General features: G+C 46.2%; 1 protein-coding gene across 4 annotated transcripts in view; it reads right to left on the minus strand.

Moving 5' to 3' along the window:
• ZFYVE16 (zinc finger FYVE-type containing 16) overlaps positions 1-17,515 on the minus strand; it is an 87,948-nt gene extending 70,433 nt beyond the window's left edge. The window contains exons 1-2 of one of the 4 annotated variants that reach the window (XM_075932214.2): positions 17,359-17,507; positions 14,557-14,664 (exon numbers count right to left, since the gene is read on the minus strand). The gene's annotated coding sequence lies outside the window, so the exon portion shown is untranslated. Of the gene's footprint in view, positions 1-2,894; positions 3,049-10,853; positions 10,958-14,556; positions 14,665-17,358 lie in introns of all 4 variants that reach the window. The other 3 variants (XM_025185282.3, XM_075932216.2, XM_006124320.5) reach the window with 3 other exon arrangements.
• Between the last annotated feature and the right edge of the window lie 8,694 nt (positions 17,516-26,209).

Raw genomic sequence — 26,209 nt, forward strand, 5'->3', positions numbered from 1 at the left:
GGCATGTATAGGAATGGCTCCATGGCACCATGTACTGCCCCTCATCTATTGGCACTGAGCCCACAGCTCCTACTGGCCATGGTTCCCCATTATTGATCAATAGGAGCTGCAGGAGTGGTGTCTGCAAGCAAGGACAATATGTGAAGAGATCCTTTGCTTCGCCTTTCTCAGGGACCACAAGTATATTCCAGCCACTTCCAGGAGCAGCAATTACCACAAGGATAATTACTACAGCCACAACAGGCTAGGCAATTTAGAACTCACTACTCAAAGAATTAAATTTAAGTGTAAGAGAGAAATGAAAATTATGAAACGCACAGACCAGTCAAAAATAAACACACTTTGCAAGCAGTAAAAGTAGTAACAACAACCCCCCACATACGTGTTGGGTCAGGAGATGAGCATACAGGACAGTGTGTGTTTGTGAGAATAAGAGAGACATACAGTGTAAGAGTGACAGATTTGCATTGTCAAGCTCCCTCCATCCCCTTCTCGGTGTGAAAATAGGGTACAGAAGTGGGCGGGAGGGACACCCTGACATTAGCAGGCCCCCCTCTTTTCCCTCCCGCATCCTGCGTAGCAAGCAGGAGGCTTCCAGGGGAGCAGCTCCAAGGCAGAGGGCAGGAGCAGCACGACAGTGGGTGAAGGGGCAACTGAAGTGTCAGCGCCTGATAGCTTCCCAGTCAAATTAGTCAGGATCATCTGTCAGAAGCTCCAAGATCTACTGTTAGATCCCGATCTACTGGTTGGTGACCACTGATCTAATCTGACCTCCTATGTATCACGGGACATTGAATTTCACCAAATAACCCTTATATTGTACCCAAACACTTCAGCCCTCTGGAAGCTAAACTGAAGTGTGCCATGGGCAGAAGACAGAAGAATGTGGAGGTACCACCAGGGTTTTTGCTGGATATTTGCAGGGATCAGGAGAGGCAGAACACAATTGGCCAATTGTGTACTGGATGGAAAATTTCCCCCCTGATCCCTGCAAGTAATCAGCCAAAACACTGAAGCATGATATCTGATTACAGTTGTTATCTTAGTGTAAGCTGCAAGTGTTATGAGTATGCACAGCACAACGCAGAGCTTCTTGGTGTTCTCCATCACGTGAAGGGAAAGAATTAACAGGGAGAATCACAGATTATAAAACCTAACTCCTGACCATCTAGAGTACATAGAATTCCTCCAACAAATGGATTAAAGTATATTTTTGAAAGATTTCTAATCAATTTTAATGTTTCCAAGTGAAATTGAATCCACAACCTCCCCTGGTAGTGTTCCAATGCTTAATTATCTCCACAGCTAGGAAGCTGCATCTTATATCAAGGATGAAGTTATCCAACTTCAACATCGAGCAATTGGATTTTGTTTTGTCTTAGTCTGCAAGACTGAAAATCCCCATACAATCAAATGTCTTTTCCATGTTTATATATACACACCTATGCACACTGATCAAGTCACCCTTTCAACCATCTTTTCAGTAAGTTGAAAACTGAGTAAACAGTATATATTGAGCTCATTCAAACTTTGTCTTACAAGACTTGCTTGTCAGCCCTGGATTATTTTTGTAGCCCTTCTGTGTACAGAGGGAGGTGATTTGATAGTGCAATGCTATAGTCAAAAAAGCCTCAGTGTGATATCTGGATGTATAAAAGGAAACTGAGTGCTCATGCGGATATGGTAATCTACAATTTAATGTAAAGTAATGCACACTGGAAAAAATAATCCCAACTAGATATACAATATGATTGGGACTAATTTAGCTGTAACTACTCAAGAGAGAGATCTTGGAGTCATTGTGGATAGGTGCTGAAAGCACCCACTTCATGTGCAGCGGCAGTGAAAAAAGCAAACAATGTTCGGAATCATTAAAAAGGGACAGAGAAGAAGAGAGAGAACATCTTACTGCCTCTATATAAAACCATGGTACGCCCATATCTTGACTGCTGTGTACACATGTGGTCGCCTCATCTCAAACAGATATATTGGCATTGGAAAAGGTTCAGAGAAGGGCAACAGAAATGATTAGGGGTTTGGAATGGGTGCCATATGAAGAGAGATTAAAAACACTGGGACTTTTCCATTTGGAAAAGAGAAGACTAAAGGGGGATATGTTAGAAGTCTATACAGTCGTGACTGGTGTGGAAAAAGTGAATAAGGAAACTTATTTACTTGTTCCCATAACTTAAGAACCAGGGGTCACCAAATGAAAGTAATAGGTAGCAGGTTTAAAATAAACAAAAGGATTTATTTCCTTCACACGACACACCCTCAGCCTGTGGAACTTCTTGCAGAGGAGGTTGTGAAGACCAGAACTGTAATAGGGTTCAAGATAACTAGATACATTCATGGAGGTTAGCTGCTGACAGACCTGTTAGCCAGGACATATAGGAATGGTGTCCCTAGACTTTGTCAGAGGCTGGTAATGGGTGATGGGAGAGGGATTGCTTGATAATTCCCTGTTATGTTCACTACCTCTGGGGCATCTGGCATTGGCCACTGTTGGAAGACATGATAATGGGCTAGCTGGACCTTTGGTCTGACCCAGTATGGACATTCTTATCTTCCCATCTATAGTCCTTCTATAAATCACAGCTTTCCAAGACTGAGGTCAGCCAGCAGTCTACATTCCCAGATGCATTACTTGCATTTACCTGTATTAAAGACATTTTGTTGGATGTGATTATTTACCCAGGCTATTCGTATCACTGTAGAAATCTGCTATCCTTACTATTTAGTATTTTACCAATCTTAGTGTTATCTACCAATTTTGACAACAAAGATTTTATAATTAAATGGAAGTTAAATGGAAGCATGAGGAAAATGAAATATAACTGCTGTATGCATTTCACTGCACTCTGCAAATATATACAAGAGGCGGCAAGACTCACCAACTTAATTATGCTTGAATACAACAGCTACGAAACTTTTTGAATACATAATGTCTCCTTTGGGTTACTATGCTCCCAGATTTATATTAGTTACTTCAACTGATATGCAGTCTTTAGTGAGCTGTATGACTTGTCAACAAAATCCTTGATTTGCCTATAAAAAAGAGGTATAACAGAGAAGTGGTTCTCAAATTGTGGGTTAAGACCCTCGAATGGATCCCACTTTAATGTAGTTGCCAGGACTGATTTGATGGGAGCCCACAGCTGAAGCCAAAGCCCAAGGGTTTCAACACTAGGCAGTAGGGAATCAGCTTATAGGTTTCCAATGCTTTTACTCCTATCCTGGGGCAGCAGAGCTCTGGGGGGCTCAACTTCAGTCCCCCCTCCTGGGGTCCTGTAGTAATTTGTGTCAGAAGATCATGTTGCAATGAAGTTGGAGAATCCCTGAAACAGACAGAGCAGTGTAAACATCCTAAACTGTTTTAACCTCATTCTTCTCCTGTCTTGCCTTTCACATGTATTCAATCATCTATACCTAATGCTGCAAAAAATTACAACCATAAGAACAAAATAACCACTACATTTAATAGGTGGTTTCCTTGCAAGTGAGAATTTGACTGAGACCACAAACTCATTTTGTATAGGCAATAAAGAGCCTTCATATGGCAGCAACTTTCAGTTATTACCCATTTGATATAATTTGGGCTAATGTTTTACTGCATAAAGATTATTTATATTAATATCTTGAGAAATAAGTCCAAAAAATTACTTTCAATATATTTTATGCATAAAGTTACAAGTATTGAGTGGAAATGATGCTACCAATACTAGAGACGTAAGCAACTACTTGACACTGCTCACTTTCCCCCACCCCGCTGCCTCTGTATCAGAGGCACTAAAGAAGGATGGGAGGAACCAGGAACCGTGCTGGGGGGAATCAATTTAGAAGCCGGTTCCCCCCAGCACCATCTCCATGTTGCTTGGAGGGAAGGCAGAGGAGGCAGAGCTACAGTGGGGGACCTAGCGTGAGCCGGGACTGCTGAGTCCCAGCTCAAACCAGTCCTGGACCTACCCCCACTGTGGCTACGTCTAGACTGCAAGTCTCTTTCAAAAGAGTCTTTTTTAAAAGATACTTTCGAAAAAGCTTCTTTCAAAAAAAGAGCATCTAGACTACAATCAGTACTTGCGAAAAAGCAAGCTGCTTTTTTGAAAGAGAACACCCAGGCAGTCTGGATGCTCTCTTTCGAAAAAGCAGTTTGCATTACATAGAGCCTTTTTTTGAAAGAGCACTTTCGAAAAAAGGTGTTGTTCCTCATGAAATGAAGAGTACCGCCGTCGAAAGAAAAGCTGCGTTTTCGATTTAATTTTGAAAGAACGCAGCTGTAGTCTAGAAGCAGGTGGAGTTTTTTTGAAAAAAAGTAGCCTTTTTTCGAAAAAACCCTACACTCTAGACACAGTCTGTGGCTCTGCAGTTTAAATGTACAGTAAACTTCCGATAATCCGGCACCTTCTGATAATCCGGCACCAGGGGGTGCCGGATTATCAGATATGCCAGACTATCGGAAGGGGGAGCTATGAGGGGTCTGGGGGGGTGCCACCCCAGACCCCTCATAGCCCCCCCCTTCCGATAGTCCGGCTCTGCCCCAAGCGTCCCTGATTCAGCCGCTGCTGAAACTGACCAGCAGCGGCTGAATTGGAGACGCCTGGGGCAGAGCAGCTGGAGTGCTGCCGGGTTGGTCGGGGTAACGCCGACCCTTGGCGCGCGAGACCAACCAGGCAGCACCCCAGCTGCTCTTGGGGACTCCTGGGGCAGAGCAGCTGGGGTGCTGCTGGGTTGGTCCCGCAGCGCCGCTCCTTGACGCTACTGGATCAACCCGGCAGCACCCCAGCTGCTCTGCCTCAGGCGTCCCCAAGTCAGACGTTGCTGATACCGATCAGCAGCTGACTCCAGGAAGCCCGAAGCAGAGCTGCTCTGCCCCGGGCTTCCTGGAGTCAGCTCTTGGTCAATTTCAGCAGCAGCTGACTTGGGGACGCCTGGGGCAGAGCAGCTGGGGTGCTGCCGGGTTGATCCAGTAGCGCCGAGGAGCGGCGGTGAGGGACCAACCCAGCAGCACCCCAGCTGCTCTGCCCCAAGCGTCCCCGATTCAGCCGCTGCTGAAATTGACCAAGAGCTGACTCCAGGAAGCCTGAGGCAGAGCAGCTCTGCCCCGGGCTTCCCGGAATCAGCCGCTGGTCAATTTCAGCAGCAGCTGAATTGGGGATGCCTGGGGTGCTGCCAGGTTGGTCCCGCAGCCCCCAGGGGCAGCGCTAGGGAACCTACCCTGCAGCACCCCAGCTGCTCTGCCTCCGGCTTCCCCGATTCAGCCGCTGGTCAGTTTTAGCAGCGGCTGAATAGGGGAAGCTGGAGGCAGAGCAGCTCCAATGGTCCGGCTGCGGAGCACTTCCGGGTTCCTGATGGTGCTGGACCATCAGGAGTGCCGGACCGTCAGATACCGGACCAATTGAGTTTTACTGTAGTAGGTTGCCTGTACACCCAGCTCCTACTACATTTAAACTGCAGAGCTGCATTTTATTGACTAACCCTGTACTCAATACAATTTGAGTACAGGATTAGTCAATTACCCACTTAACATCCTTAAGCAATACTAGACTAGGGATGTACATACAGATCAAAAGAGTTCACCAGTTAATTAACATTCGATCGTTTAACCAGTTCAACCATTGGTGGGCCAACACAAGGCAACCAGGGAGGCCCAACTTGGACTTGCGGCTCGGAGATCTACCACAGGATGTTCTTGATCTCTTCGGTGCCAGGGAGTGAGAACGGTGCCGAGCCCTCAATACCGAGGCCCGCTCCCGAGATGGAGTGTCACGTGAGGATGCCGGTGCACTGCACACCACAGAGTGTCCAGCCAGTGCCAGCTGGAAAGCTGCCTCCATGAGGAGAAGTTTTAAACGGGAGTCCCACTCCCTCTTAGTGCGCGGCTTAAACGACCTGCAGATCTTACAGGCATCTGTTAGGTGGCTCTCACCCAGACACTTCAGACAACTATCATGAGGGTCTCCTTTGGGCATAAACTTCACGCACACAGCACACGCCCTAAAGCCTTGCGGCCCTGGCATTCCTCACCCCTGAAGGGGGAGAAGAAAAAACAAAGAGCTACTAACTATCTAACTAATTTGAACTTTTTAGAACTATTTACAATGCTAAGAGAAAACATGAACCATTAACTGCTCTAACAGAGAGACATGCTCCAACGACCATCACGGGCGGTAAGAAGGAACTAAGATGGGGTCGCGCCAGCAGGGGTACTTATGCCCTGCCATGGCAGCGCCACTCCAGGGGGTGCCCTGCTGGCGCTATGGGTACTGCTAGGAAAACGCTCCAGAACACACGGTGCGCACACCTGATTCGAATGGACATGAGCAACCACTCGAAGAAGAACTATTGTAATCAGCTGTACAAATTTGGCCTAACTTTGAACATAGTGAGCAGTGTAGGGATGTGAATGATTAACCGGTTTACCCATTACTGTTAGTTAATCCAAATTGTTGTGTGAATAATTAAATCTAACCCTTGGATAAATTGTCAAAAGGTTGGGCTATTCCACCCATCACTCCCCTTTTGGCTGAATCCCAGTCACCATCTAGGATGCAAGACTGTGTAAAACTCCCCACTCCTTTGTGTTTTCTTCTCCTTCCCAGATGATTTCTCTTTCATAACCTTCACCTTTTTCCTTCTTTTTAAAGTCTGTATTTTGCAACCTTGCTGTGACCAGAACAAGGCATGTAAAAGCACTGTCCTAAATTCATACCAATATCGTGCTATTTACAAGTCCCAGAGTGGCTGTACCATTTTTTTTTCTCCCAGCAGCGGGGTTGCAAGTGAGTCCACATCAGAGACAGAACATGAATTTTCTACCTCTGCTGGTCTTTACTCCTCTCTTGTATGTGCGTTTGTTGTGTTTTGACTCAAAGGAAATGGGATCAGACTTAGTAACAACAACAGTGCCAGTTATTTCAACTAACTTCTCTTTTCTTTAGAGAGACAGTTACCACCATATATACTACCATCTAACAGACAGTCAAACAAGGGGTTCTGCACTTCTGAAAACTCTTCAGTTAAAGGGAAAGGCAAGAAGAGATGTTGTTAGAAGCTAGTCTTCATAAAAGAGATATAAAATCCCATAAAATTGGTTAACTGGCTAAACATTAAGGCAGAGGCTGGGCTGAAGGAGCCTTCCCTGCCTGCAGAGTGCCCAGAGTCCAGAGCAATCCTTGTCTGTAGTGGGTGCTCTGAAGAGCTGGAGCAGCCCCCTGCCCATGGCAGGCAAGGAGCTGCCCCAGCCCCCCCCCCCCCCCCATCAGCTGAACAGTCAACCAATTCTGGTTTGCATCACCCAACTGTTCACATCCCTACTTCATATTTTACATTTCAAATGCTATAACTGCTTTCCTTCTTATCTATATTTTTAACAAAGGATTGCAAGGATTTTTAATTTGTTTGAATCATAGTAATAAACAGGTCTCTTGTTACTAACCCTGAACCTTGTTTAAAACTATTGATTTATGCTGGTCAGTAATTTATGCTATCACCTCTCATTCCTTGGGCCTATTTATTCCATCTAAATTAACGTAACAGCACTTATATGGTACATATGGTAGATAAAGGTGTTTGCTAATGTATTACAGAAAAGAGTACTAAAAGTGTATTTGACTTGAGGTAAAATTTGGTCTACTTGGAAATAAATCCACCATAAAACCTTGAACTCGCGTTCTTGTTTTAACTTACCCAAATATTTTAGAATGAGCTTTCAATTTACCATCTTACTCAAATTTATGTAGTAGAAATTCATCATACAAAAACAACTGCAAAATCAGCAAGTACGTGATATATAGTGTAATTACCATGTACTTGTAATACACCTATATAGTGTAAACCAAGAGTCAGTACATGTAGAATCTACTACATATTTGAGAGAGTTAGTGTATGTGTGTCTGTCCCTCTATCAGAGTGATTTTTGTTGAAGAACTCCTCCTAAACAGGAAGAGCTAGGACACCAAATTTGGTATGCAGCTTCCTCTTGTAATTTAAAGCCAAGTAAGGATTTTGCTGTGCTAGGAAAATGCCTGGAATGCAACTTTCTCTCATAAAATGGAAAGGGAGGAGATCTGTTGGCAGAGACAGTTAAACTATATACTGACCTCAGCAATGAGAGATGGTGACCCAGACAGCTATAACCCCACTGGGGCAGCAAGGGGTAGGGGGTGGAGAAAGGACAACTATGCACTATCAGAGTTTGTTCATGTCTGTCTGGCTCCCAGCCTGGGAACCTGCACTCCTCCCTCAGCTGTGCCCAGTGCATGGGACAGGCTCTTCTCATCTGGCCCCAACCTGCTAGCGTCAGAGAGGTCTGGGTTGTCCTCTCTCTCTAGGACAGCCTGCATACTGAATCCCTCATCCCCAAGCCCACCCCAGAGCAATGATTTAAATTAAGAAAAACAAAAATTATTTCAGTTAAGGACTCTAACAATGCCAGCTAAATCCTCTAGTACTCTATACTCTTCATCTTTAAGGAAGGCCTTAGAAAAAAGTAAACCTTTAATAACATCTTAGAATATACTAATATGCTGATCACCCTTTTTTCCAACCAAAATGAATATTAAAGAAAGCTTTATCCAAACAATACCAGCAGTGTGAATTTCAGCCATATCACATGACAAAGCCATATCTTAGATTCCTGCTACAGCACTTAATATTCCACAGATAAAAAGATTAAAGAAATATTAAGCAAGTGTTTTACCCAGTTCAACCTGACATGTAAAGAACTCACACTGTACACAGCGTTATGTTCATCTAAAATATAAAGAGCATGATAACTGGGGTCCTATGAATTTCACACCCCTGAAAAACATATCAGGGACCATCTGATTGCTCAGAAATCAGACTAGGGAGGGATAGGACGTCTCCTTCCTCTACAGCAGGGGTGGGCAAGATACAATTGGAGGGCCAGATGCAGCCCACCAAGCCATCTGACCCAGCCCACGGCTGCCCTGCCACTTCCCTGCCTACAGACAGCTTGAGAACTGAGGACAGGGAAGCACACAAAGTCTCCTCCCGCCACTAAAGGCATGAGACACCTAGAGAGGGGGGCCATCAGTTGTTCAAAACAGCTGGTGGTTCTCTCTAGGTGCCATGTGCCCTTTAAAGGGCAGGGGGCGAGAGACTTCACGTGGTCCCCCACCCCTCAGGCCAATCAGGGTCTGGGGTAGGGATGTTAAATTGCAGGTAACTGACTAATTGAATAGTTAATGTATTTTGCATTGACTAGCCCATAGGGTGTGTCTGCCTCTGAACTGTAGAAGCAGACCTAGGCCTGTTGCTACACTTTAATGCCAAAAGCACCACTTGGAGCCTGGGATTAGCTGGAGACTCCCTGCTGACCCTGGGCTCCAAATGGTGCTGCTGCTTTGAAACATTGCCACAGGAGCCCAGCTTCAGGTTCCTCCCAGCATTTTAAAGCCACAGCACCGTTTGGAGCCCAGGATCAGCTGGGGACTCCCCAGCTGATTCCCAGTTCCACATGGCACTTTTGCCTTTAAAGTGTAGCAACAACCCTAGGACCATTTCTACACTTCAAAGGCGGAGACACCCTAGCAACTAGTCTCCTCAGCTCTCAGGACACCCCAGCTGATCCCGGGCTCCACAAAGGTCTGCTGCTTTGAAATGCCAGGAGGAGCCTTTAAAATGCCACTGCAGGAGCCCAGTGTAAGAGGCAGTGCTGCTTAGAGCCCAGAGTCTGGCTCCAGGCTCCATGCAGCGCTGCCACTTTGAAATACCCCTTCCTTCACTTCCCCCGCTGCCTCTTTCTGATAGAGGCATCAACTGGGGGGGAGGGTGGGAAAGACAACTAGTCAACAAGCTTGTCCACTATTTGATAAGCATTTGCTTATTAGATAGTCGACTAGTCCTTCACAACCCTAGTCTGGGGACAGGGGAGCACCCAATTTCCTCCCCCTGCCAAGAGTAGGCCACACCTAGAGGGATATGCCGATTTCTGCCCGAAGCCCTGCCCCTTCAAGGGGCAGCCCACAATCACTTCCAAAATTCATGAAGTGGCCCCCCTTCAAAAATTATAGCCTGTGGGGCAGAGGTGAGCTATTATGGGCAGAAATCAGACCCCCCTCCACAAGAAGCTCAGGTTGTTGCCCCTATCAAGATGGTGATTAGTCCTACTGCAAGTGCAGAGGACTGGACTTGATGACCTCTTGATAACCTCTTCTAGCATTCTGATTGTATGAAATCATGAAATTGACCAATTTTAAGTTAGTGAAACTGACCCAAATGAACCGTGAATTTGGTAGGGCCCCCACTAGCAACACTTGAAAAATAGCTGTAAACAGCTTATTTAAATTCTAATTATTGATGTTATATTTTAGTAGAAGACTTAACCAGCATTGCGTGGGTCCTTCAGGGGGGCTGGCAGTGTGGGGGGAGGAGGAGTGCAGGAATCAGGGCAGGGCCTTGGGGATGTGGAAGAATGATAAAGGACAGAGTAGGAGGGTCCCATCCAGCAGGGATTTCTTCCCCCCTTAACACCTCCCCAGCACCCAGGGGCTTCCTCCCTCCCGAAGCTGTAGCCAAGGGCTGGGGGAAGAGGGGATTAGAGTGGGGGGGCTACTTACCTGGTCTAGTGGCAGGCAAGATGGCATGCCCCAGTCCTGCTGGCCATTCTCTTGATGATGCAGCTGCCCTCAGTGGACTCTATATAGTATAGCTTTCCCCTGCATGCTTACTGCCCTCAGTATTGCAGCCCCCTCTCTGTGCCGCTCCCTTTCTAAATATGGAACAGTCCCATTCCCAGCACTTCCCATTTTTTGGCACTACCAAACCCTGACCCTGTTTCAACTTACAGTAGGAGAAAGCTGCATAGCAAGCTCAGTGGTCCTAGTTCTTACCATTTAGGAGTTCTTGAACAGACGAAGACAGATGCACAAATCTCTTAGACACAGATATTTTTAGTTTTCAGGAAGTAGCCTCTTATGATCTTGCTAGTCCACCCCTTAACAACAACAACAACAGGAATGTCTTCACTTTGAGTTTTGTAAACTTACAGACTTAACCATAGGTCAAAATTACTAAGTATCTATCCACTTAATCTAGAGATCAAAATAATGTTTTAGGGTTTAATAGTAACTAATGGTACTTGCTTCCACTGCAAAGTTCATAGCTCAGGGTATGTCTACATTGCATTCCTCCTTCGAGAAAGGAAGGCAAATGCAGACAAACCAAATTGCAAATGAAGCGCAGATTTGAATTTCCCGTGCTTCATTTGCATCATGACCAGAGGCTTTTCCAAAATACCATATATTGAGAAAAATGGGGTTATTTCGGAAAGAAACCCTTCCTTCGAAATAACCCTTAAACCTCATTTTTAAGGAGTATTTTGAAGAAGGGTTTCTTTTCAAAATAACCCCGTGTGGACCACTTTTTTGTCCCCCCTCAAATATGGTATTTCAGAAAAGCAGCTGGACGCAATTATGCACATGAAGCGCAGGACATTCAAATCCGCGCTTCATTTGCAATTTTGTTTGTCTGCATTTACATTCTTCTCTTAAAGGAGGAATGCAATCTAGACATACCCTCAGTCAGGGAGTTAAGCCAGTGATTCCCAACCTTTTTCCCCATGAAGGAACCCCTAAAATAGTTTTTCATATCCCGAGGAACCCCTACCTATGAAAATGTTTGCTTGGCCAGAAAAAGTTGACAGCGGGGAGCGCAAATCAATTACTGCTAAATTATTGTCAAGAAAATTTATTTGTAAAGAGCTGTTATATTTATACGTCAGCTTTATTTATTCCATGGTTTCTCACAGAACCCCTGACAATGGTCTGCGGAACCCCAGGGTTTTGCAGGACCCAGGTTGGGAAACACTGAGTTAAGCTATGGAAATGCTTTCAAACATACAACACACATGAGCACTTAACTGTAGGAATATGGCCTTGCTTGGATGAAGTATTGCTCCATATTTAAGAACATACAAATGCCACTGACAGAGATTCAACTCAAATTAGGGATGTAAAATCCCATTCAAGTTTTTAACTGGTTCATCAATTTAAGAGGGTTGGCAGGTTGCTGCAAAAACTGGCCAATGGGAGCCACCTGGGCCATGCTTGAGGGTGCATGCAACACATGACTCCCTGCTCCATCCTCACGGTGTATGTGGGGCCGACACGCACATGCTGGCTCCAGCATCCAGCCTCTTTGAGTGATATGTGGGAGCACAGCAAGCACTGAACCTGCCCAAGGGTCCCACTCTGCTACTAGCCGGGAGACACCTATGGTAAATGCTTACCAACCATAGCATACACTTTGCACCCCACCTCCTCTGGCACCCCACCCTTGTCACAACTCCTCCTGCACCCAAACCCCTTGCACCCATCCAGAACCTCCGCCCCACATCAGAATCCAACCCTGCACACCCTCTTCTGCACTCCCACCCTGATCACAAATCCCTCCCTCAAGTCAAATCCACTCCTGAACCCAAATAATCTCCCAGACTCTGTACCCCAATCCACTGCCCCAAATCACAATCTCCCTCCTTCACAACTCCCTCCCAGACCCCACAGCCCTTCCTGCATCCCCATCCCCTACCCCAAGCTCCTTTCTGCACCCACTCCTGAGGATAATAAATTACGGTTGTGTGACTAATCGTGCAGTTGATAAAATTTACATCAACCACATGATTAGTTGATAAGGTCCTCTCTGAAGAGCTACAGTGGTGGTAGCTCCAAGAACCAGCTCAAGCCGGGACTGAGCAGCCCTGGCTCATGCCAGCTCTGGGAGCCACTCAAACTGCAGCTCTGCATTTTAAATGTAGTAAGAGCCACTGGGCCCGAATCACAGAAGCACAGCAAGAGGGGTAGAAGGGTGGGACAAGTAGTCGATAATCCTCTAGACTACCCAATAAGCTTATGCTTATCAGGTAGTTGTTTTGTCAAGTTCTCACTAACTTTCCCCATCTCAGACCCCGTATCTCCTCCATTAATATAATAGAAAAATGAGGCCCTTGATCACTTACCAAATTCTTAGAGTGGCCCCCCATCAAAAATTATTGCCCACCCCATTCTAACACTGTAATATTATATTAAGAATCAGCTTAGTGTTAACCTTGAAGTTTTAGAAATGAAGAAACATGTATTTTAAGACAGCATGATTTTTAAGACTTAAAAAAAATGTGCCACTGGTACACAAAGGCTATTTGACATATATGTTGTTGAATTTTACTCAATTTTACCTGTAGGTACAACTGACCAACAATTGAATGATTTAATTAACATCGTCAGTTCAAGAGAGTAACCACCATGACACACAGCTTGTGAAGTGCAAACTGCTTCAATCCAAGATGACTCAAGAACATAACTATGCTCCACAATAACAATTTGCAAAGTACTAGTTTCCAATATTTTAAGGTGTGTTGGGTTTATCAACCCAAAGTGTAATTGTGTACCTCATGGTTAACCAATGAGCTAACCAATGGACTCATTAGTTCTTGGTTACACGTAAGTACTGAAAAGCAGGCTCCCTGTGCACACTGGCTCCTGGGGAGCAGATGGCCACCCTGTGTGTAACCATGTAACTTGCTGTGCTGAAATTTTCAGCAGTTACACAGGTAAACACATTTTCACATCCCTAGGTAGTAATTTGTATCATATCTGCCTAGATTAGATAGTATAATCCTTATGGCAAAAAGTTTCTACATGTCTAAAAATTTCTCTTTCCAATATATAAATACCTTGTACATCTAGTAAGAGGCGCAGACAATCATTTGCATACCACTCATACGTCTTTGTTACTTAGTTATAAGAAATGATGAGGATGGGCACAGGCTAGAAAAAACTGTTCACGTTCTGCACAAGATGTTCCATTTAAAATGAGAAGTCACAAAGAAGTTTAATATGTTCACAGATCATTCATTTTACAGCCCCCCCCCCAGACAGAAAGTTAGTTTCTAAGCGTGTCTAGACCAGTATTTCCCAATTGGTGCTCCGCGGAACCCTGGGGTTCCGCAAAGCAAAAGTAGGGGTTCCGCGAGGAGCCGGCACTTCCCCGCCCCCTCTGAAAGAGAGAGCGCTGGTGTGACATGACAGACCCATCCTGGGGGGAGGACTCACTGATCTCTGCGCTTTACGGGGCGCGCAAGGGGTGGACGCCTGTCTGTGCCACCTGTTCTTGCGCAGCAGCACAGCATGGCTGTTCTGCCATCAGCGGAACGCTGAGCTGGGAGACCTCAGCTGCCTGCCGGTCCATGCATCCAGGGAGGGAGGGGGCAAGAGGGAGCATGCGTCAGGGGAAGGGATTAGCATGGGGGAGCCAGAGCGGGGAATTCAAAATGTTTGCGGCCGCAAGAGACAGGGCGGAGAAGGCAGCGAGGGAGATAGGAGAATGGGAGCAGAATTGGAGCGAGGGAGGAAACACCAGCATTATCCCAACACCTGGAGTTAAGGCACGAAGGTGGTGAGTTTTGGAGCTAGGGGAGCACAAGGGGCTGAAGTTGGAGGTCCCTGGATGTAGGAAGACGCCAAGGACGGGGCTTGCCTACAGATGGCCTGTGGGCTGGTGCATTGAGGCAGGAGCCCCACCAGTCAGACAGGTCCTTACCTGTACCTGTCTTTGGAGTCCTGGGCTGGGACCCGTTCCCCTACCCCCATCTGCCAGCAGCGGGGCAGAACTGTTGGAGATGCTTGTGGTATCGGACCACAAAACAGACTGCCATGGAGAGAGAAACAATTGTAAACTGGTTAACAAAAGGACAGCAGGGCGGCCGTTAAAGCCAGAGTAAACTGACAGAAAAGGGGAAGCGGACTGCTACCCCTTTACAGCCAACTAGCCAGCAGAGGCATATGGAGGCAGGGGCAGAGGGAACAGTTGCTCCCAGCCAGCACACCAGGGGAGTGCCAGACAGGAGTGACCGCATGTGACCCACAGCGGGGAAGGAAGCACTTCCCTTCTCCGAAGGAGCCAGCGTGCCCTACCTGAATAGCTGGGGCTGTGGCACCCAGCAACTTAGTTCCGGGGCCTTTCTGCATGGTGTGGGGGAAGGGAGGAAGTTCAGGAGACCGGGGACTGCGTATCTCAAACTATGAAGGCAGCACCCTCTGCCCTGGGACTCCCCATGCCCCACACCCTGCTCCCCCCTACCCAGCCTGCAGGACGGTATCACGGAAGTAAGTTGCTGGGGTTCAACAGCCTCTGCTGCTCAGGCAGCGCGCACACCAGCTGTTTGGGGAGGGGGAGTGCAGTAACACACTTCCCGGAACCCGAGGTGCTGCAGGATTACCAGGTACTGGTCCCAGCTGCCCCTGCCCAGTCCCCCGCCTGAGTACCCAGTCCCCACCAGCACTGTCCCCAGCACCCAGCAGCACCCTGCCACCCACCCCAGGACCCAGCACCACCCTGGCCCTGGCCCCAGCCCCAGCACCCTGCCATCCCCCCTAGAACCCAGCAGCACCCTGTTCCTTATCCCAGCACCCTGCCAGCCACCTCAGTGCCCAGCAGGACCATGTCCCTGACCCCAGCACCCCGCCACCTGAGCCAGCATCCTGACACCCAGCAGCACCCTCTCCCCAGCCCCAGCACCCACTAGCACAGTTGGGACCACATTAGTAAGGCTTAGAGGCTTTCGGGACTGACTTTCCTGGTTCCTCACCCCTCTCGTAAATAAAGACAATGCTAAAAACTTTTGAGATTAACACAATATTTTATTTAGAAATGAAGCCTGACCAACAAGCCCCCAATTGGGGCCAAACCCCCATCTCACTGCAGTACCGTAACACTCCTGCACCACTTGACCCCAAATCTGAGCCTATCATAACACTGGAACCCCCCTGTCCTGAGACTCTTACATCTCCAAATTCCTGCACCCCCACATCCTCGGTCTTCTGCCACAACACTCCTGCACCATTCACACATCACAAATCTGTGTCCTGAGCTCATCATACTCACAGCCTCCTGCCCTGAGCCCCTCACATATCCAGCCCAAACTCCTGCACCCTCACATCCACAAGCCCATGGCTTGCTCAGCACCCCAACTTTCCACCTGAGCCCAACACTCCCCAGGCCAACATCCCCTTCTCCTGCATCCAAATTCCCTCCCACAGCTTAGAATTCTCACCCCTTCCCACACCCAAATCTCTCATTCCCACCCCAGAGCCTGCACTTCCTGTCTCAACCTAGTGAGAGTATATAAGGGCTGGGGACAGCAAGTGATGGAGAGGAGGGGAACAGAGAGAATGAGGCCTCAAGGAAGGGGTGCGGGGTCTTGGGGAAGGAATGTGATTTTTATGAATCGCCTCCCCCCTTTTTTTTTCTTAACAAACCTAGGGGTTCCTTGAAATTCTGAAAAGGGTTCCATGGCCAAATAAAATTGGGAAACACTGGTCTAGACTACAGGGTTTTCGTGAAAAAAAAAATCACCTGTGTCTAGACTGCAGCTGCATTCTTTCAAAAGTAAATTGAAAGAACGCGGCAGTTTTTTCAATCGTGGTAAACCTCATTCTATGAGGAAAAAGGCACTATTGAATGCAAACTGTGCTTTTTCGAAAGAAAGCGTCTAGACTTTCGAAAGAGAGGGTGTAAACTACACACAGATTTTTTGAAAGAGGCTTATAGTCTATCATGGGTTCCCAAACTGGTGGCGTGCCCCCTTGGGGGGACGTGTAAAGAAATTTCAGTGAGGGTGCGAGGCAACCCAGCCCTTCCACCCCATCAAGTTTCGCTGCCCTGGTCAGTTCTTTTCTTTTTTTTTGGCTTAAGTTTTCCTGCTGTCTTGGGGGGAGGAGGCCTCAGGATTTCTCAAAAAGGGGGCATGATGCCAAAAAGTTTAGGAACCACTGTAGCCTAAGTGCTGTAAGAAAGAGAAGCCAGCTGAAACTGGGGCCACAAAGAAAAAGAACAGGAAACATTATCCTGTGATCCCGCAGCAGTCAGGGGTCTCCCTGCACTGGGGACATTCAAAAGCCTGCACGAAGGTGGAAGGGAGAGCCCAGGCCTGGGGCAAGCTAGGGAGGCGAGGCGGCACAGAGAGACCCCCCCTCCCACACGGACACAATGCCAGGGGCGCGCACCCACTGGGGCAGCTTTCCCGGGGCTGTTGGCCAGTCCAACGAGCGAAGCACAGCAAGTTGCGAAGAGTCTCGTCCCCTGACTCTCCCCCACCAGGTCCCCACCACCCCCGTCCCGCCGGGACGCGCCCTACCTGCCCCACAGGCCCCTCAGGGCGGGCGGAACTCCCGTCTCCCCACTATAATAGGGGGGAGGGGAGGGGAGAGGCCCGGCCCCGCCCCAAAGACGCGGCGCGACCCGGGTCAGGGAAGCTTCTTCGCTGCCCCTCAACACAAAGGGCCGATCCCCCCCCTCCCGGGTCCCCCGCCAGGAGCCTGGGCCCTGCGCCGCCTCACTCACCGCATAGATAGGCAGGCGCCCCTCCCCCGCTGGCTCCAGGACGGCGGCCCTGCAGAAAGCGACAGCCACCGCCGCTTGTTTGCGTTTTCACGGGACTCGCTCGGGTTTCTCCGCGCATGCGCAGAGCCCGGCTCTCCTTGGCCAGGCGGAGGCTACGACCGTTCCTTGGAACGTCATTTCTGCGCTTGCGCAGAATCCTCCTCTTCCCTTTTATGGGGGGGGGAGGGGGGAGACGGGGACGGTTTTGGCTCCCGTGAGTCGAGTTCCTCGAGAGTCTCCTGCTGCGCCCACAGAGCCACGCCCGGGCACACGAGGCGCTGCAGAGCTGAGCGACTGGGCTCCCTGAGCAAAATCAGCCCTCAGTTCCAGATGTACTGCTGCTGCGGGGCAGCTGACTCCAGACGGGTCAGCGCTCTGTTCTCACACCCGGTTAGTTAAAATGTCATTAATGGGCTTAGTGGCACACACAGGGAAACTGATCTCCGAGGGCCCTCACAGCACTGGGCATGGCTTCGCTACAGCAGCTGTCAAAATGTCAGTGCAAGATTAGTAGGAGGAGAAGCCCTCAGTTCCTGTAACTCGGAGTAAACAGTTTCAGTATAAATTATGCACCAAAGTCTATGTTAAAAGACTAGTCGGAACGGGTTTCAAACTCAAAGCACATTAGAAATTGCCGCAATTAGGATTGTCTGTACGCCCTTATTTTGTTCCCTATGTGTGAATGTTTAGTGATGCAGACTGTAATTGCATGATAACTATTTTTTCAAGGGTCCCTGCCCCTGGGCAAGGAAACGGGGAGGAGAAGAGGGGAGATTAGGAAAGACTGGCTGAAGGGACTAGAATAGAGCCTTAGCCAGAGTTTAGGAGCCGGGAGGGGGGGGGGACAAAACAGGGAGAAGGGTTGGCTGAGAGGCAAAAAATCTGTGAACATTAGAGCACACTGGTATACTGAATCTGGTGTGGAAACCAAAACCCCGAATTCTCACTGTTCTTCTCTATTTACAGCTACAGGAGAAGTCAATAGGAGTTGTGCTCTACTATATGAAAAATGAGACACTAGGGCTATGTCTACACTGGCGGCTTCTTGCGCGAGTAATATGCAAATGAGGCTAAGCGTGGAATATCGCCAAGCCTCATTTGCATACCTAATGAGCCACCACTTTCAGAAGAGACTCTTGCGCAAGAAGGAGCGTCTCCACTGCCCCTTCTTGCACAAGAAAAACTCTCTTGCAGAATGCCATTACGCCTGTTTCCTGAAAAGTAACAGGCATAACGGCATTGCGCAAGAGGTTTTTTTTGCGCAAGAAGGAGCAGTGTAGACACTCCTTCTTGAGCAAGAGCTTCTTCTGAAAGTGGTGACTCATTAGGTATGCAAATGAGGCTTGGCGATATTCCACGCTTAGCCTCATTTGCATATTACTCACACAAGAAGCCGCGAGTGTAGACATAGCCTAGGTGATTCAAATTGGCCATCAGCAGTGAAAATAACTTCACATTTCTTACAGGTACCGTCCTATCAGGGGCAGATGACTGTTTTGCGGGGCCCCAGGCAGCGTAACTCCACGGGGTCCCCCTTTTGCCACGGCGCATGCGCGGGGCTTTTTTAAGCGCGGGGCCCTGGGCGGCCGCCCCGTTCGCCCTGCCCTATATCCGCCCCTGTGTCCTATTGCAACCTTGGTCTCTGCCAGCTTTTTAAATAGCTTCCTGCTGGCTTTTGCTGCACCTCAGCTAGCTCTTGCCAGAGCTATGCACACCCACTTACTTTCACCTCTGTTAGACATAAAAAATAAGTGCACACTTTGGATCTTAATCTCTCCTTGCCTCAGTTCCTCATTTCTAAAATTAGGATAATAACCTTTTACCTCAAAGGAGTGTTATTGAGAAAAAATAAGTAATGTTTGTGAATCACTCAGATACTACAGATGAATGTCACAGTTTCAGAATAACTACACCTAGCTTTCTCCCACCATAGTCTCTGGAGGACATGGTATTAAGGTTTGTAGCTGCACTTCTAGGTGGAGACCCACATCTCACTACATCCTGACCAAGGGTTTTAAAGCTGCACAGTTACCTGGCTTTTAATACAAGATCCACAGCAAGCTGTGCTTCCTCTCCAAAGGCTGCGATCAGTGTATTGCCTGCACTTATAAACTACTACACAGCTCCTGCTAAGTAAGCATGTTTGTTCTAATGGTAAAAGCATTACAGGGAAAACATATCTAAAAAATATTATTTTAATACTTGCTAAAGAACTGCAAGAGGTCACCCTCAGCTCCAAACTAAGGTTCTGGTAGGTTTTAATCATTCAAAACCTCCAACTGGGTTTTATCTGTGCTACAAATACAGCCCTGTCTTAAATCCAGAGCAGAACAGAGGCATAATTTGTTTCTTTAAGTAGCTTGGACATTTGATCCTGGTGTTGTGTAAGAGGTAATCAGCAGAAAAAGACCCTCTCTTCATGGAGTAGCTTCAGAGCTTGCATAAATGAAGCTGGATAATTTGCATTCACTTCTCCCTAGGGATTCCCCAGGAGATCCACTTCACACTTATTGTCCCACAAATTCATATTTGTCTGTCATATTTTCAGTACAGTCTTTTGAACTCCTAGGTCTCACATCAAAGCTCTCCCCTAGAGAGGTTATGTACAATCCCATACTACAAAAATACCTACAATTAGTGCAATGAGATCTTCCAAAGACATTTTAGGAAACTGCCATTATCTGTTACAATGAGCACCAGAGGAAAGCCCATGAGGGCACAGGTACCAACTCCATGACTGCTCCAGGACTGGGGCAGAGCACCATTATCTAACACTCCCCTCCCCCTGTGCTTCTCCCTGGCTGCCTTTACCAACTCCTCTCCTCCTCTCCCAATGCCTCCCAATCACTGTGAACAGCTAACTCACAGCATTCAAGCTCTGGGAAAAAGGACGAAGAGAAAGGAAGGGGCAAGGCATGGCTGGATCAGGAGCAGAGGGGCGGTTTGAGCACCATCAGGCAAGATGAGAAGTCAGTGCCTACACATGAGGAAATGTATAATTCTAAGAGCCGGGTAGGGATGTCATCTGGTTAAAAGGTAAGCATGAGGCTTACCAGTATGCTTACTGATTAACCAGCCCTTGCCTGTGAATTCTGCCAGCAGCCTGCAGCCCTGGATGCAGAAGGGCTAGCGGGGTAGGTAGCAGGACCCCAAAGTTGCAGTGGAAGCTCATGGTCGCAACAGACTTGGCAGTGGGACCCCACAGCTGTGGCAGGCTGGGCAGCAGGCCTAATGTTAAACAATGAACTCTTTTAACATCTTCATAGCAGGGTTTGTATAATATTCAGTAAATAAGGCATAAATAAATGAGGCCATCCATTTAGTAACAAAGAAAACAAAATATGGAATAACTGCTCATTAAGTGAGTATTATCCATTCTGTGCACTGAATAAGACCAGAGTCCTATAAAAAAATAAGATGTGATCATGGAATTAAAGACTATTACAATGTATACACACAAGGAGGATAAACTAAGGTTACACAGGTAACCTTAAATCCAAAGCTTCCTTCTACCACTGTGTCTTAATCCTATTTTGAACCAAATTACTCATGAAATAAAAATATATTTCTTAGGGGAAAGGCTTAATTTAAATTGATAGTTGGTAAGAGTGTCAATTATGATGCTTCTAGAAAGCAGTAATTTGGTCAATGGGAAGGAACTTAATCAGAGACTAGTGGCACCACCCACCCACCCACTCTCTAGTCAATCAATCACCTTAGCACTTTCCTGTTCTGCACTTGAGATTGTGACTTCGAGTTGTAAGACTACATATAAATGCTACCATCTCCTCTCCCTCACCAATAATTCTCATTTATATTTTAACTGTCATGACCAAACCTTACCAAAAGTAAGAATGTTAAAATGCGGTTAATTGCCTAGTCGATGACATTTCCATCAACTAGTTGATAGGCACTTCCACATTCCTCCTTTGAAACGTACAAGAGGCCCAGCAGGGGCTCTTGTACATTTCAAAGGAGGAACGTGGAACACCGCATACAGCCCGAGGACAGTGGGAAGTCCCACTGATTCCGGGCTGCACGCGGGTGCCTGCTTTGAAATGCACAAGAGTCCCCAGCAGGGGCTCTTGTGCATTTCAAAGTCATGGAGCTTGGGGTTTCAAAGTGGCAGTGCCATTGTGTGGCGCTGCCACTTTGAAGTACCTCTTCCCTTCCCCCTTTGCTGCCTCTATCTCATAGAGGCAGCAAATGCTTATCGGATAGTCAACTAGACTTTTATATCCCTAACCAAAAGAATATTCTACAACCATCAGACTGAATCTTGTTTAAGTATCTGAACATATTTTATTATTTTAAAGCCTGCTTGCAGCCTATGCTCTTGTGGAACTAAGATCTGTGCATTTAGTATTTGTTGCAAGATCTACTTTACAATGCTTCAAGGCCACAGATATTTCTGTACTGCTTACAAACAATGCTATTATAATTCATATAGTACTTTCAATCTGCATGGAACTTTACAAATCGACAGTTTCTCAAAGCTGAAAATCACTATGAGCCAGATCAGTCAAAAGAAAGAATTTAATCCGAAAAATGTGAAGGATAATTGGGAATGAATTAAGAACACCTTCCTTGTTGTTCATAAAACCACAATCCCACACTCAAGAAGACTATTCTTGTTAAAAACTTGACCTGATATAGAGGGGAAGTGAAGGAAGCTATAAAAATAATACATATCAAATGGAAGAAGGGCAAAGTTAATATTAATAAATATAAATCAGAAGTTAGGAAATATAGAAGATTGATAAGGGAAGGAGAGGAACATAATAAACCCCACAAAAGAAGAATATTTATCTAAGTACTCTGGTCTCATAGGAAATCACTGCTAGACCCAAGAGGAAAGAGAAGAGGGAGATGGTCTACAAGGACAAAATCTGCCACAAAGGTGTGCGTACAGGGATGGAGCCTATCATTGACCATTATATTAGAAGCTGCATAAACACTTAAATGAAACTGTCCCTACAAGAGCTGGTCAAATAACTGATTTTTTTCAGGCAGGTCCAAAAAATCAGAATTTTAGAACATAAGAACATAAGATCGGCCATACTGGGTCAGACCAAAGGTCCTTCTAGCCCACTATCCTGTCTGCCAACAGTGGCCAGCACCAGGTGCCCCAGATCAAGCGATTTGTCTCCTGCCATCTCTCTCCAGCCTCTGACAAACAGAGGCCAAGGACACCATTTTATCCCCTGGCTAACAGCCTTTTATGGACCTAACCTCCATGAAATTATCTAGCTTCTCTTTAAACTCTATTATAGTCCTAGCCTTCACAGCCTCCTCTGGCAAGGAGTTCCACAGGTTGACTACACGCTGTGTGAAGAAGAACTTTCTTTTATTAGTTTTAAACCTGCTCCCCATTAATTTCATTTGGTGTCCTCTAGTTCTTCTATTTAGGGAACTAATAAATAACTTTTCTTTATCGGCCCTCTCCACATCACTCATGATTTTATAGACCTCTATCATATCCCCCCTCAGTCTCCTCTTTTCTAAACTAAAAAGTCCCAGTCGCATTAACCTCTCCTCATATGGGACCCGTTCCAAACCCCTAATCATTTTAGTTGCACTTTTCTGAACCCTTTCCAAGGCCAAAATATATATTTTTGAGGTGAGGAGACCACATCTGTACACAGTATTCAAGATGTGGGCGTACCATAGTTTTATACAGGGGCAGTAAGATATTCTGGGTCTTATTTTCTATCCCTTTCCTAATAATTCCTAGCATCCTATTTGCCTTTTTGACCGCTGCTGCACACTGCGTGGAAGTTTTCAGAGAACTGTCCACGATAACTCCAAGATCTCTTTCCTGATTTGTTGTAGCCAAATTAGCCCCCATCATACTGTACGTATAGTTGGGGTTATTTTTCCCGATGTGCATTACTTTACACTTATCCACATTAAACTTCATTTGCCATTTTGTTGCCCAATCACTGTTTGGTGAGATCTTCTTGGAGTCCCTCAGGCTGGGTTTAGACTACATGCCTCTGTCGTCAGAGGCATGTAGATTAGACACATAGGCAAAGTCAAATGAAGCCGCGATTTAAATGATCGCGGCTTCATTTAAATTTACATGGCTGCCGCGCTGAGCCGACAAACAGCTGATCAGCTGTTTGTCCGCTCAGCGCACGGGTCTGGACGCTCCCCTGCCGACATCAAAGCCCTGTCGGCAGCCCCGTTATGCCTCGTGGGATGAGGTTTACCGGGGCTGCCAGCAAAGGGTTTTGATGTCGGCAGGGGAGCGTCCAGACCAGCGCACTGAGCGGACAAACAGCTGATCAGCTGTTTGTCGGCTCAGTGCGGCAGCCATGTAAATTTAAATGAAGCCGCGATCATTTAAATCGCGGCTTCATTTGACTTTTCCAAACAAAGAAATCTACATGGCTCCATCGACCAGTCCATGTAGTTTAGACGTACCCTCACAGTCCACTTCTGTCTTGACTATCCTAAACAGTTTTGTATCATCTGCAAACTTTACTACCTCACTGCTTACCCCTTTCTCCAGATCATTTATGAATCAGTTGAAAAGGATTGGTCCCAGGACTGACCCTTGGGGGACACCACTAGTTACCCCTCTCCAATCTGAAAATTGACCATTTATTCCTACCCTTTGTTTCCTGTCTTTTAACCAGTTCTCAATCCAAGAAAGGACCTTCCCTCTTATCCCATGGCCATGTAATTTACACAAGAGCCTTTGGTGAAGGACCTTGTCAAAGGCTTTCTGAAAATCCAAGTATACTATATCTACTGGATCCCCCTTATCCACATGTTTGTTAACCCCTTCAAAGAACTCTAATAGATTAGTAAGACAGGATTTCCCTTTACAGAAACCATGTTGACTTTTGTCCAACAAATTATGTTCTTCTACATGCTTCACAATTTTATTCTTTACTATTGTTTCAACTAATTTGCCCGGTACTGAAGTTAGACTTACCGGTCTGTAATTTCCAGGATCGCCTCTAGAGCCCTTTTTAAATATTGGTGTCACGTTGGCTACCTTCCAGTCATTAGGTACGGAAGCCGATTTAAAGGATAGGTTACAAACCACAGATAATAGCTCAGCAATTTCCCATTTGAGTTCTTTTAGAACCCTTGGATGAATGCCATCCGGTCCCGGAGATTTGTTAACATTAAGTTTTTCTATTTGTTCCAAAACCTCCTCTAATGACACTTCAATCCGGGACAGTTCCTCAGATTCATCACCCACAAAGGACGGTGCAGATTCGGGAATCTCCCTAACGTCCTCAGCCGTGAAGACTGAAGCAAAGAAATCATTTAGTTTCTCCGCAATGGCTTTATCGGTTTTGGTTTGGTTTGGATGGAAACAGCAGTATTTTGTGATTAGGCCTCTCAACCAGAAGGGTGGAGAGCTGGCTTCTAGTCCACATTCCAGAGCAGAAATGCAAAACTGCATCTTCCAATGTTAGGTTGACTACCCTAACCACAAGGCTACAGCATATATTTGAATAGTAATTAATCTGGAGAGGGAGTGGAACTTTTACTCATTATCTAGAACACTCACCTAAAAGGGATAGGACACCCAGATTCTAGTCCCTCCTACACGGAATATTTTTACATGCACAAAGTGGAACAGGTTGAGGAGAAATTCAGACCCACCAACTAGCCTATAAATTAGTGGGTCAGGTATTTACCAAACAAAGGGGAAAACGGGGTTCAAGTCCCTGTGTTGCTCAAATCTCAGATGAATGCCTGACTTGAACATTGTAAGAAGGGACAGTATCATCACCAGCAGTCTTGGGGTCTAAGTCTCCTTATGAACCCAGCCTGAAAAATCAAAACAAGATGTTTCAGAAGTGTCAAGACTGTTCATTTAGAAAATTTGATTCTTATGTATTTTACAACTTGGAATGAAACACTTTGCTGAAATAGACACACATTTTCAAAATGTTTTGGTTGACCCAAATCTGCCTTGTTTAAAAGAGTTTCAGACAAAAAAATTTACAGAGATTTAGACCCTACCACAGAGAGTTTAGACACTGAGATTATGAAAAGATGCAAAAGTTGAAGAAACAGACAAAAGAAGGGTGCAAATAGTACAGAAGATCATCATCAATCATCATGTACAGCCAACAGCAGTTCACAAGACCTATTGAGATTGCTATACCAACCACAGCATTCAGAAATGAAAAAAAACTATTAAAAACTTTTTTGAAGTGCTTTCCTCCCACTTTAGTGGTAGAGCTGGAAGCCAAAAGTGAACTGAGCTACTCTTGTAGGAATCTGGCATTTTTCTATTGTCCTGTTATACTGTCAGCAGATAATATCTGAAAGGGAAAGATTAGCATCGTTAGCCCTTCATTCCATCCAGGGCAAGACTTATGACACCACAGTGTGCAATAGCTTCTGCTTCTTATCATTCTGTAATCTTAGGTGATCACATTCAGATGTTTTGTTTATTTTACAGTTTTCCCTTTTCTTTTTCCCAGATAAGTGGCAGAACTCCATGTATTCTGATTCATTGACCACATAATGAGTGGCTGCTGATGGCATTCCTTGCTTCAGAATTGAGATGCTGCACCTAGACAGCTCTTCAAAAAATACCTAGGCTCAGTGCTTACATAATTATAAGTATTTCCCAGACTTCCCTCCTCATTCCCTCCATGCTTTAAAAATTCCAGTAGGTTTGAAACTATTTAGCAGATCCTTCGGATAACTCCGGCTGAATTTAAGCCTTACTTAAGCTTTATTATGAGGATAACTTTTCCAAATGTGAATTAAGTGTAAACCGCTGTGGTACTGTTTCAACAGCCAGCCTGAAACAAATGAATGTCCCTCACTTACC

This window comes from Pelodiscus sinensis, chromosome 6 (genome assembly GCF_052426305.1).
Source record: "Pelodiscus sinensis isolate ZL-2025 chromosome 6, ASM5242630v1, whole genome shotgun sequence".
NCBI lineage: Eukaryota > Metazoa > Chordata > Testudines > Trionychidae > Pelodiscus > Pelodiscus sinensis.